General features: G+C 43.4%; 1 long non-coding RNA gene across 1 annotated transcript in view; it reads left to right on the forward strand.

Moving 5' to 3' along the window:
• The window catches only part of LOC145717340 (uncharacterized), a 23,036-nt gene extending 12,003 nt beyond the window's left edge, over positions 1–11,033 (forward strand). Inside the window, exon 3 of the long non-coding RNA XR_014140488.1 lies at positions 8,746–11,033. This is a non-coding gene — a long non-coding RNA (uncharacterized LOC145717340). The remainder of the gene's footprint in view (positions 1–8,745) is intronic.
• The last annotated feature ends 1,037 nt before the right edge of the window (positions 11,034–12,070 follow it).

Here is a 12,070-nt window from a genome sequence, read left to right on the forward strand (position 1 = left end):
TGGGGCGCCTGGGGGGCTCAGCCGTTAAGCGTCTGCCTTGGGCTCAGGCCATGGTCCCAGGGTCCCGGGATCGAGCCCCGCATCGGGCTCCCTGCTCCGCGGGGAGTCTGCTTCTCCCTCTCCCTCTGCTCCTGCACTCTCTCTCTCTCTCTCAAATAAATAAATAAAATCTTTAAAAAATATATAAAAAGAAAAGGAAGTGCTGTGTGAAGAGGGGTTAGGAACTGTTTAAAGGTGACATCATTCTCCTCTTTCATATGGGGTCTTTTAAATTGCCACATCAAACACCTGCGTGACCCGTGACCCACATCTGTACGATGGCACAGAAGCCACCTCTTCGGATAGGAGAGTGCGTGCCACCTCCCAACAGGACTTCGAACCAGCTGGCCTCTGGCCCCTGGCTTCCTTTGGCTGGAAACAACTGTGGGTTCTCTTGATGTGCCGTGAGACGCCTTAGCGCTGATAACCATCTGGCTGTGCTTTCCTTCTCTCTGCCGTTCAGTCTTTCGTCTCTCGTGTTGACAGAGAACCTACGGGGGATGGATTAAAAAAAAAAAAAAATCACGCTTCTGGCAGTCACCAAAGTTCACTCCCTGTTTTCCCAACACTCATTTCAACAGGAGGAGCTTCGCATTTTGGTATTCCTTGTAAATATTACCGTATATACGGCAGAGCTGCCCCAACGGACTTTCGGCAAAGCTGGACACATTCCGTATCTGTGCTGTCCCATGCCATAGCCACTACACGAGGCCCTTGAGCAGTTCACATGTGATTCGTGTGACAGAAGGACCACATTTAAAATTTTCCGTAATTTTAATCGATTTAAATTTGCCTCGCTGTCAGTGACTGCGGGCTACACTATGGAACAGCGCCCTTACGGAGCTGCTATGTACCTCCTAGGCTTTCCTCCTCCCCTGCACCCTCCAAATCCAAGTTCAGTTTTTTTTTTTTTTTTTTTTTTTTTACCGAAAGTGAGCCAGGCACGCTTCTGCACCCCTCTCTAGGCTCCTCGACATGAGAGGAAGTAAGCAAACACTCAGCTCCTTGCCCTGCGATTTCTGCAGCTCTCAGACTCCTGCGCACGGAGGGTGGGAGGGTGCGCTGGGCAAGGCTTACTGAAATGTCAGGAGTATGGTGAGAAAATTTCAGTTCTTCGCCAGGCATTTTGTGTGTTGACACGACCGGTTTTTTTCTGCATCTGCAGAAGGAGAGCAACGGCTAACCCTGAAATGGGGAGCCGGAAGTCTCAGGTGGGTGATATTTCCATTTCAGCCTAATGTATGTTCGAACTAATCTAGGTGAGTTAGGTATGCTTGATGGTACTGCATAATGAACGTTTTAGGAGAAAGCCTGCGGAAATTGCAATGACATAACCAGAGAAGAATCTGAAGAGCCCTGGGTTTGCACAAAGGATCACAGCTCGGGCTGGAGCTAAGCCTCCAACCGAAGAAGCACCACGTCTCCCGGACAGAATAATCTGACTGTGATCGGAGTGATGTTGGCGAGGAGCCAGAACGAGGAAGATGACAGGCGAAGGTGGATTTACTCAGAAGCTCCTGGGAAAAGAAAGGGACAAGGAATTTCCAGGGTGGAAACAGTACATTTCATACTTTCTAGCAAGTCAAAGGCAATTATGGAGAAAGTGGATGGGAAGAAGAGAGAGCACAGATGATGTGCCCCGGAAAAGGTCGGAGGCCCGGAGGCAGCTCATCGGTGTCAGGGGAACAAGACAGATGGGGCCTGTCCACGACGGGGTGTCATGCAGACACCACGCGACGGAACAGTGGCCAGGTCTGGGGAAGAGTCCTTGGTGAAACCAGTAGGAAGTGTCCCCTTCATTTATTAAGCCATCCAGCCCTTTAGATCTGCTCAGGCCGCTGCAACCCGACACCGTAGGCTAGCTGGCTTCCGCGACAACAATTTACTTTTCTCACAGTTCTGGAGGCTGCGAGCCGGCTGATTTGGTTGCTAGTGACAGCTCTCTTCTGGTTTGTAGGTAGCTCCCTTCTTGCTGTGTCCTCACATGGCAGGGTGAGGTGAGAGAAGGAGGGAGAGGGAGAGATGGAAATGGAAAGGGAGGGGAGGGGCGGGGGGGAGGGAGAAAGGGAGGGAGGGAGGAAGAGAGCTCCCTGTCCTCTCTTCTTATGAGGGAAGACCAGAGCCCCACCCTCATGACCTCATCTGACCCTCATTACCTCCCCAAGGCCCCATCTCCTAATGCCATCACATTGGGGGTTAGCACTTCCACAGATGAATTTGGAGGGGAAGCCAAATAATAAGTACATAACATCAGCCATTCAACAAATATTTATTGAGCACCTACTAAGTGCTACAGTTGTATTGAATGAAACATTTTCTCTGCCTCAAGGAACTCAATGCAAACAATCATCACCCAAAGACTTAAGTGTTCTAATAGAGAAGGTGCTGGGAGTGCACAGAGGATGAGCGACAGGCTCTGCCTGGGAGGGTATGGGTTAGGGTTATGTGACATTCGAGTGACTCTTTTTTTCTTCTTTTCTTTTCTATTTCCTCTTTTCCTTTTCTTTCCTTTCTTCCCTCCTCTCTTCCTTCCTCTTTCTTTCTTTCTTTCTTTCTTTCTTTCTTTCTTTCTTTCTTTCTTTCTTTCCTCATTCATCCAATCAAAAAAAGTTTATTGAGTGTCTACTAAGTACAAAGTCCTATTCTACTGCCCAAGGTTATGGTGCTCAATGTGTCAGATAAAAATACTTGACTTTTGGTGATTACATTCCAGAAGAATAAGATAATAAATAATAAGCAACTAGGTAAACTATTACACAGTTTATCATGTTATTATTTCTTTGCCTCAAGTTATTGTTAAAAAAATTTTATTATTGAAGTAGAGTTAACATATAATGTTCAGGTGCACAACATAGTAATTCAACAATTGCATACATCACAGGCTTCACTTGAAGGACTAGGGAGGCGCAGAGAGATTCCCAGACAGTTGACGGTATGTGCCAAGTCAGGGAGGTGGTCGAGGCACAGTGTGTTCTGACATTTGCGATGAGATGTTGCATGATGGGGGTAGGAATGAAGGCGTGGGCTAGGACAGGTCAGCAGGAGATGACACCAGAGAGGCGGGTTGGGCTTAGAAGAAGATTCAGATATGCCATGCTAAGGACTTTGAACCTGATCCCAAAGGAAATGGGGAGTCTGATAGGTAGAGCAGAGTTTTAAACAGGAGAATGTGCAGATCTCTGTGTAGGACGCTAATGGGCATTGCATTAGCCTGCTAGGGTTTCCATTACAAAGTACTGCAGGCTGGGTGGCTGAAACAACAGACAATTATTTTCTTATAGTCCCGGAGTCTGGAAGTCTGAGATCAAGGTGTTGGCATGTTCAGTCTCTTCTGAGGCCTCCTTTCTTAGTTTGTGGGTGGCTGTCTTCTCCCGGTTTCTTTACATGGTCTTCCCTCTATTGTGTGTGCATGTCTGTGTCCAAATTTCCTCTTCTTGTGAGGACACCAGTCCTATTGGATTAGGGCCCACCCTAATGACCTCATTTTAACTTGTGACCTTTTTAAAAGCCCTATCTCCAAATATGGTTCCATTCTGAGGTACTGGAGGTTAGGGTTTCAATATATGAATTCGGGCGGGGGGCACAATTCAGCCCATAACAGGCATCCATGCTGAAGGTAGCCTGGATAGCAAAGACTGGTAAGTGGTGAACCAGTTTAAACTCTTTTGCACAAATCCACTTGAGTGATGCTGGAGACCAGATGGAGGGTTGAGGTGGGGACAGGGAGGAAGTGGTAGATGGGGGAGGCATTTGAGAGGAGGCTGATGGCTAAAAGTATGGTGGGGAATTTACTAGAAGGGGGAAGTTTGGAGCCCTTAACAGCATTCCTACCTCGTGTCAATAAATATTTGTCACACAAATGGGTGTGGATGGAAGCCGGTAAGTTCCAGATGTAACAGAGACCCCCAACCTCAGTGCTGCCAAGGTAGAAGTCTGACACTTTTTGTCATAATTTCTTTTTTTTTTTAAGATTTTCTTTATTTATTTGAGAGAGAGAGACAGAGAGAGCACGAGCAGGAAGAAGGGGCAGAGGGAGAGAGAGAGAGAGAGAGAGAGAAGACTCCCCACTGAGCAGGGAGCCCGACGTGGGGCTTGATCCCAGGACCTTGAAATCATGACCCGAACCAAGGGCAGATGCTTAACCAACTGAGCCACCCAGGCGCCCCTTTGTCATAATTTCTTAGCCCAGAACTCTTTACCCTGCTGAGACATTCTGCTTCTCATGTGCCCAAGAGTTGGAGCATACACCTTCATCAGGTCCAAACCAAGGGACCAGTAATATTTCCTCATGTCCCAAAGAAGTGGTTGGTGACCTGATCTGATTTTCGGGAACAGAGTTATTTAGAAAAAAATCACTGGAGGGACCTAGATGCAATGAGAGCGATCCTTTTTTCCCCTCTTAAACCTTATCACTCCTATGTTGTCTCCAGAGGAAGTGACCAGTGCTGGGGCACATCATGGGAGAGGAGTGTACCAATTTTGTGACAGCTCCGAGTGTGCAAATGGTCAAATGAATGTGAGTCCATTATATGAAATAGAATACAGTAGATAAATCTGTAGGGACAGAAAGTAGATCGGTGATTGCCTAGGGTGTTAGGGGGTGCTAATGAGCACAGGGGTTCTTGCTGGGGGGATAAAATTTTCGAAAATTTGATTGAGATGATGGTTACCTTAAATACACTAAATATACCGAAACCATTGAGTTAGACGCTTGAAATGGGTGAATTGCATGGTATGTGAATTCTGTCTCAAAAAAGCTGTTTAAAAAAGAATCTAGTCACAGCGCAATAAATATAGATGATACAATCTGTAGAGAATTCAGAATCTGGCAACACTAGACAGCATGTCATTTAAGAATCGGTGGCAAAACTATAAAGAAATCAGGGGAATACAGTCAATAATATTGTAATAAAGTTGTGTGGTAACAGATGGTAACTAGACTTATTGTGGGGATATTATAGGATATTATATATCAGTTGTACTTCAGTAATAAGGAAAGAAATCAAGGGAATGATCCTGCAAATGTCAGGGGAGTATTCGTTCTTGGAGGCAGGAGGGAAACAGGTAAATGGGGGAGCACAGAAGTCAGTGCCCATCTAACAAACTCGGCATAACTGAGTCTTACTGCAACTGGTGTTTTCACAGGCACGATCTTTATAACAATAATCGTACGTCTCTTAGGAACAATCTTTTGAATGTACGACAGGTTTTAAGATTTTTTTTTTAATTTATTCATTTGAGACACAGAGATATAGAGAGAGAGCATGAGCAGTGGGAGAAGGAGAAGCGGACTCCCCACTGAGCCAGGAGCCCGATGTGGGGCTCGATCCCAGGACCCTGGGATCATGGCCTGAGCCGAAGGCAGACGCTTAACCATCTGAGCCACCCAGGCGCCCCAGTACGACAGGTTTTAAAATAAAGAAAGAAAAAAGGGGAGGAGGAGGAAGCCAAATGAGAGACAGGACCAAAAGTTACCTGGCATTCATGGTACAGGGTCCAGAGCAACAGGTGAGACATTGCACTTAATGAAGGAGACCATGGGGAGCCAGTGAAGATACTTGAGGAGGCAGCCGAGGGGATGGGAGTGGTAGTTTAGGAAGGGAGCCAGGCTCTGTGAGCAGGGAGTGGCCTGGGGTGGGGAGAAGCCCCAGGGGAGTGAGGACAGAGTCTGAGCTTGTGCAGTGAGCCAGGGGAGGGGCGGGGCCATGGGAATAGTGTGAGGACCACCATGCAGAAACCGGTGATGTGAGAGTCAGGGATGAAAGATGCGTGGGACGATGAATGGCAGCATCATGGGCAGAGGTAGGGCGTGAGTGAGGAGGAGCTGGAAGGAAAAAGAAGATGAACAGTTTAGCTTTGGACATGCACAGAGTATAAGAAACTACTTTATCATAAAATGAGGGATCCCAGGAGATTGCAACTATAACTTGGCAAATTGTAGGTTCCCTGGTAATTACGGGTTCTTTCCAAGTTCTATTTGGGCCTGGTTCCTTGAGGAACTTGCCTGTCCTTTGTAGTTCCAACCCTCTCCGTATCTCAGTCTGATTTGCAGTCCCTGCCTCCTACTTCCCAAGATACAGAATGAGATGAATCCTGTTGGTTTAGCCTGGGGCCTTGGTAGTACAGATTTGAGAGGATGCTTTTTTGCTTCCCAGCTCTGAAAACTCTCCCTGAATAAATTCTCCTTGGATGTCCCAACTTCCTGCTGCCCTGGGAACCTTATCTGGCATAGCTTGTGAGAGGAGCAGAAATGAAGATCCCCAGAGGGAAAGTCTCCTAAGGCTAGGACCTGAAGGAAGAACAGGCTCATCCTGTTCCAGGTGGGAGGAGCAGGTGTACAGGTGCCGATGACAGTGTGAGTGTCTGTCAGTTGACAGGGAGGGTCCCCAGAGGAAGCCAAAAGCCAGATTGTGCAACCAATTTGGACTTGATCATTTATCCTAAGGGTAACTGAAGCTATTGAAGGTTTTGAAGTAGGGAAGTGATATGATCAGTTTCTACTTGTGTCTAATGAGCATTTACTATGTGTCAGGAATCCTTCAGTCTTTTCATATACACTGTTTAATTTAATCTTTTTAGGGGCTCTGTGGGGCTAGGTGTGATCCATCCATCCATCCATCCATCCATCCATCCATCCATCCATTTATCCATCCATCCATTCATCCATCCATCCATCCATCCATCCATCCATCCATCCATCCATGCATCTATCCACCCAACCATCCATCCATCCATCCATTCATTTATCCATCCATCCAACAATTTTTTAAAAATTGAAGAGAGTTTGTGCTAGCCATTGTACTCATGTTCTTTGGACAGATGAGGAAATTGAAGGGTCCTCACTCTTAGAAGGTCAAATCAATTCCTGAAAGACTGTAACTAGAAAGAAGCTTGGCCAGAATTCACATCCAGGGAAGCAGACTCCAGGGCCTGGGCTTTCCCCCTGGACCAGAGATGGGACTGCAGGTCCTGGGTGAGTCCTAAAGGTAAGGTTACCTGGGGTCTTGAAAGATGAATTGATCTTCAGCAAGAGGAGGGGGTTGGTGAGGCCACTATAGGTGAGGTGAATAGGCTAGAAGACACACGTGAGAATGAGTTTGGCAGACCTGGTGCCATTTCTCTGCTTTCTTTCTTGGTAACAAAACTCTGATTTTGGGGGTAGAGAAAGTGAAGTGTGGGAGAACCACATTGTATTTAGTTTCTAGGGAAGACTTGTGATTGGTTTTAAGCCAATCATGGCTAAGATAATACTGTTTGCCAGGTATTCACTTTTGTTGCCCCCTTTGCAGCTAGTTGGGGGCCATGTGACCAAGTCTTGGTCAGTGAAACAAAAGAGAGGTCTGTTGAGGTCTTGTAAAAAATAGTTTTGATTACCCTGATGGAAAGTAAGAACATCAGCCCTCTATCTGGCTGCCTTACGGCATCCTGACTTTGAATGCCCAGCCATGATTCCTGGAGCTGTGGTAGCCATTTTGTGACCATGAAGCAACAGACACAAAGACACAAAGCCAACAAACAGAGGGTGGCAGGATGGAAAGAGCTGAGTTCTTAATATGCTTGAGCAGCTAACCTAATGGCAGCAAGGGCTTCCCTCCAGACTTCTTAATAAGTGAAAAAAAAAAAATCCCTAGGAGTTAGCATTTTTCCATTACCTCTAGTTGACCATGTGCTGACTGATACAATAAGCACAGTGAGGAGAAGGCAAGAAGGAGAGAACTTACTTGGAGTGTGGGGTGATGTTAGGGCACCAGTGGGAATGTGGTTTTGTTTTCTAATTATTTTATATGTTGTAAATCTTGAAGACAGACTCACTTTTTCTTTTCTGTTTTCATTTTTTCCCACGTGTACTCACCTAACACCCCCCCCTTCCCTTTAGCCCACATCAAGCTCACATGCGCCAAGACTACTGGTTTGGAATGAAGAAATTTCCCCCTTGTTGATTCTCATTGTACCTTTGTCAAGCTATCAAAAAATTTCCAGGGCACAGGGCAGAGACCTAAACTCTTTCATTGTACTCATGAAAACTTTTACAGATGCTTTGCTAATTATTTTGTTTGGTGCCCAGAAGGGAAGTGGATAATTTAGAAACTTACATGGTCCTTTGGGAAGAAAAAAGACCTCAAGCAAAAAAATGTCATAAAAGAATTTGGAGGGGAGAGAAGGGCAGTTGTAAAAATAAAATGGAAGGAAAAGAAAGAAAAGATACAAGGGAGTCTTTTGTATCACTGGCATTTCACTGCACTCACAAGTTATCCTCAGCAAAGCCTCCATGACCCCCTACCCCCACCCAACACAAGCTTTCTGCCTAAATCCCATCAGTGTATTGATGTCTTTTCTACCACTGAAGACATATATCTGAGATCTCTAATTCAAATAGCCTTCCATGGCAGCACTGTTAGCTACCTTGCATACAGCTGTCACCCCAACTTCCTTTATTCCAAGTGAGCAGAATCCCATTTTTAATTACCCTCCAAAGTGTGGCAGTTCTATTCAGATAAGGATAGCCTTGCAATGGCTTCAGACCCAGAGTGGGGAATCTTGTTTTCCCTTCCCAGGGATTGGTTTATGAATGGGCTTGTGGCACAGTTCTGGCCATTGAGATGAGAGGGGAAAGCTGGTAGGGATCTTATGGGGAATTTTCCTTTGCTTTTAGAAGAGGTGGGCATGTTTTTTTGTTTGTTTGTTTTTTTGCTTTTTGTTTTCCAGCTTCTGGTGTGGATGTGTGAAGAGGTGATGCCTGGAAATATGGCAGCCTTTTTGGGACCATTGGAGGAGCCCACCCAAAGGATAAGCCAGCATACTAAGAATGGGAAAAAGAAAAACAAAAATAGGTCTGGGTTCTTGTTTTTGTATAGCCTCCATGTTAACTGAATCTGGAAATACTCCCCTTCTGAACTTAACTTATTATTATTATTAGACAGACTGATCAGAAGAAAGACTGAGGTAAGATGAATCTGGAGCATCTTGTGGTGCCAGAGAATAAGGAAGAGCCTAACTGCTGCCCCCATAGGGATGTGTCAAAGGGACACAGCTGAAAGACCTTCCAGTGGCCAAAACTGGGACAATCGGAGCAACAAAATAATTGAAATGTACTGGATTATAACCCAGAGTATAAAATAAATATCCATGAGTCCATACTAATACAAAAAAGTGAGCAAATCAATGAGTAAGAATAGAAGAATCTCCTGTGCAGAAAAATTACAAGTAATTCATGTAGATACTACATCCTCAAGGAGGTGGAGCCTAACTGCCCACTCCCTAAGTGTGGAACGCACATAGTGACTTCCTTCTAAAGAGTGTACTATGGAAAGTGGGGAGAAAAGGACCATTCACGGTGGAGAATCCTGACAAACATGACCCTAGCCAGGGATCAAGGTCAACATCAACAGTGATGATAAGTCATACTGATAGAATGTACTCCTGATATAATGTGGTGAGAATGGCACTTTATCTCTCTGGCCTTCCTTCCCCAAACCCCATAACCCTTTTCTAATCATGAGACAAACATCAAACAAACACAAATTGAGGTATGTTCTAAAAAAAACTCTTCATTAGTACTTCATTAGTACAAAACTATCAAAATCATCAAAAACAAGGAAAATCTGAGAAACTGTCACAGCAAGAGGAGTCCAAGGAGAAATGGTGACTAAACATAACGTGGGATCCTGGATGGGATCCTGGAACAGGAAAAGGATATGAGGTAAAAACAAAGAAAATCCGAATAAAGTATGGACTTTAGTTAATAATAACGTATCAACATTGGTTCATAAATCGTGACAATTTACCATACTAATGTGAGATGTTAATAATAGGGGAAAGTGGGTGGAGGTACTTAGGAATTCTCTGTACTAGCTTCACAAATTTTCTGTAAACCTGAAACTATTTTAAAAATCAAAGTTGACTTAAAAAATATATAAACTCAATAGAATTTCTATATATTAGTGATAAAAAAATCAGAAATTGAAAACTTTGAAATATACTAATGACAAGACCATAACAAATATGAAATACTTGGAAGTCTAAAGACATGAAAAACCTATCACTGAAAACTATGAAATAAATGAAAGAAGACCTAAGTAGATGGGAAATATACCAGATGGATGAATTGGAAGACTCACCATTGTTAGAATGTTAATGATCTCCAAAGTAATCTACAGATTCAGTGTAATACAATCAAAATCCCACCAGGCTATTTTGAGAGTAGAAATTGATTAAACTATTTCTAAAAATCCATATGGAAATGCAAAGAACCCAAAATAACAGCTTCAAAAAATATGCACAGTTGGAAGACTTACACCTCCTCAATTCAAACTAATTATAAAGTTACAGTAACCAAGATGCAGTATGTTATTAGCTAAAAGCTAGACAAATATAGAAACAGAATAGACTGGAGAGTTCATAAATAGAGCATTTATATATGCTCGCTCTCTATATAGACAGCTGATTTTGGACAAAGTTACAAAGGCAATTCGGTGGAGGAGAAAGCATAGTCTTTCCAACAGGTGGTGCTGGGATAATTATACATCCATATGCAAAAAAATTAATTTCAATCAGTACCTCCTTTTATGTACAAAAACAACTCAAAATGGGTCATAGATCTAAATGTAATGCAACTTTTAGAATAAAAAATAAAAGAAAATTTTTGTGACCCTGAGTTAGGTGAAAATTTGTTAGATACAACACAAAGAGCATGATCCATAAGGGGAGAAAATTGTTAAGATACATTTCATCGAAATTTTTAGTCTCTTCAACAAATGGTGTTGGGAAAACTGGATATCCACATGCAAATGCAAGAAGCTGAACTCTTACACCACACACAAAAATCAACTCAAAATGGGTGCCTGGGTGGCTCAGTTGGTTAAGCGACTGCCTTCGGCTCAGGTCATGATCCTGGAGTCCCGGAATCGAGTCCCGCATTGGGCTCCCTGCTTGGCAGGGAGTCTGCTTCTCCCTCTGACCCTCCTCCCTCTCATGCTCTCTGTCTCAAATAAATAAATAAAATCTTAAAAAAAAAAAATCAACTCAAAATGGATTAAAGAATTAACAATGAGATCCAAAATTGTAATACTCCCGGATGAAAACAGGGGAGAATCTTCATGACGCAGGTATTGGCAATGATTTCACGAATACTGCATCAAAAGCATAGGCAATAAAAACAAGTGAGACTACATCAAACCAAAAAGTTTCTGTGCAGCAAAAGGAACAATCAACAGGATGAAAAGGCAACCTACGGAGTGGGAAACCATGATAGTGGTTAATCTCTATGTATAAGGAACTGCTAAAACTCAGTAGTAAAACAACTAATAACTCAATTGAAAAATGGCTGAGAACTTAAATAGATGCTTTTCCAAAGAAGACACACAAATGCCCAACAGGTATATGAAAAAATACTCAATGTCATTAATCATTAGGGAAAACAAATCAAAACCACAGAAGATATCACCTCACACCTGTTCGTGTATACTAGGATGACCATTATATATATATTTGGTTTGGATATATTATCCAAAACCAAAAGATGACAAATTAGAATCCTTGCACACTGGCAGGGGAATGCAAAATAGGCAACCGCTATGGAAAATAGCCTGGAGGTTTCTAAAAAAGTTAAAAGTAGAAGTATTGTGATCTAATAATCCCACTTCTGGGTTTTTTCCAAAAGAATTGAAATCAGGATCTCCAAGAGATATTAGCATGCCTATGTTCACTGCAGCACTATTCACGATAGTCAAGATGTGGAAACAACCAAAAAGTCCAGCAGATGAATGGATATAGAAAATGTGGTCTATACATACAATGGAATACTATTCAGTCTTTAAAAAAGGACATTCTGCAAGATTGGACAACATGGGTGATCGAGGACATTATATTAAGTGAAAGAAGCCAAGAGGGGAGGGGGGTGGGAGGATGGGTTAGCCTGGTGATGGGTATTAAAGATGGCACGTTCTGCATGGAGCACTGGGTGTTATGCACAAACAATGAATCATGGAACACTAAATCTAAAACTAATGATGTAATGTATGGTGATTAACAT

This window comes from Leptonychotes weddellii, chromosome 1 (genome assembly GCF_054177405.1).
Source record: "Leptonychotes weddellii isolate Sample4059 chromosome 1, ASM5417740v2, whole genome shotgun sequence".
Classification (NCBI taxonomy): Eukaryota; Metazoa; Chordata; class Mammalia; order Carnivora; family Phocidae; genus Leptonychotes; species Leptonychotes weddellii.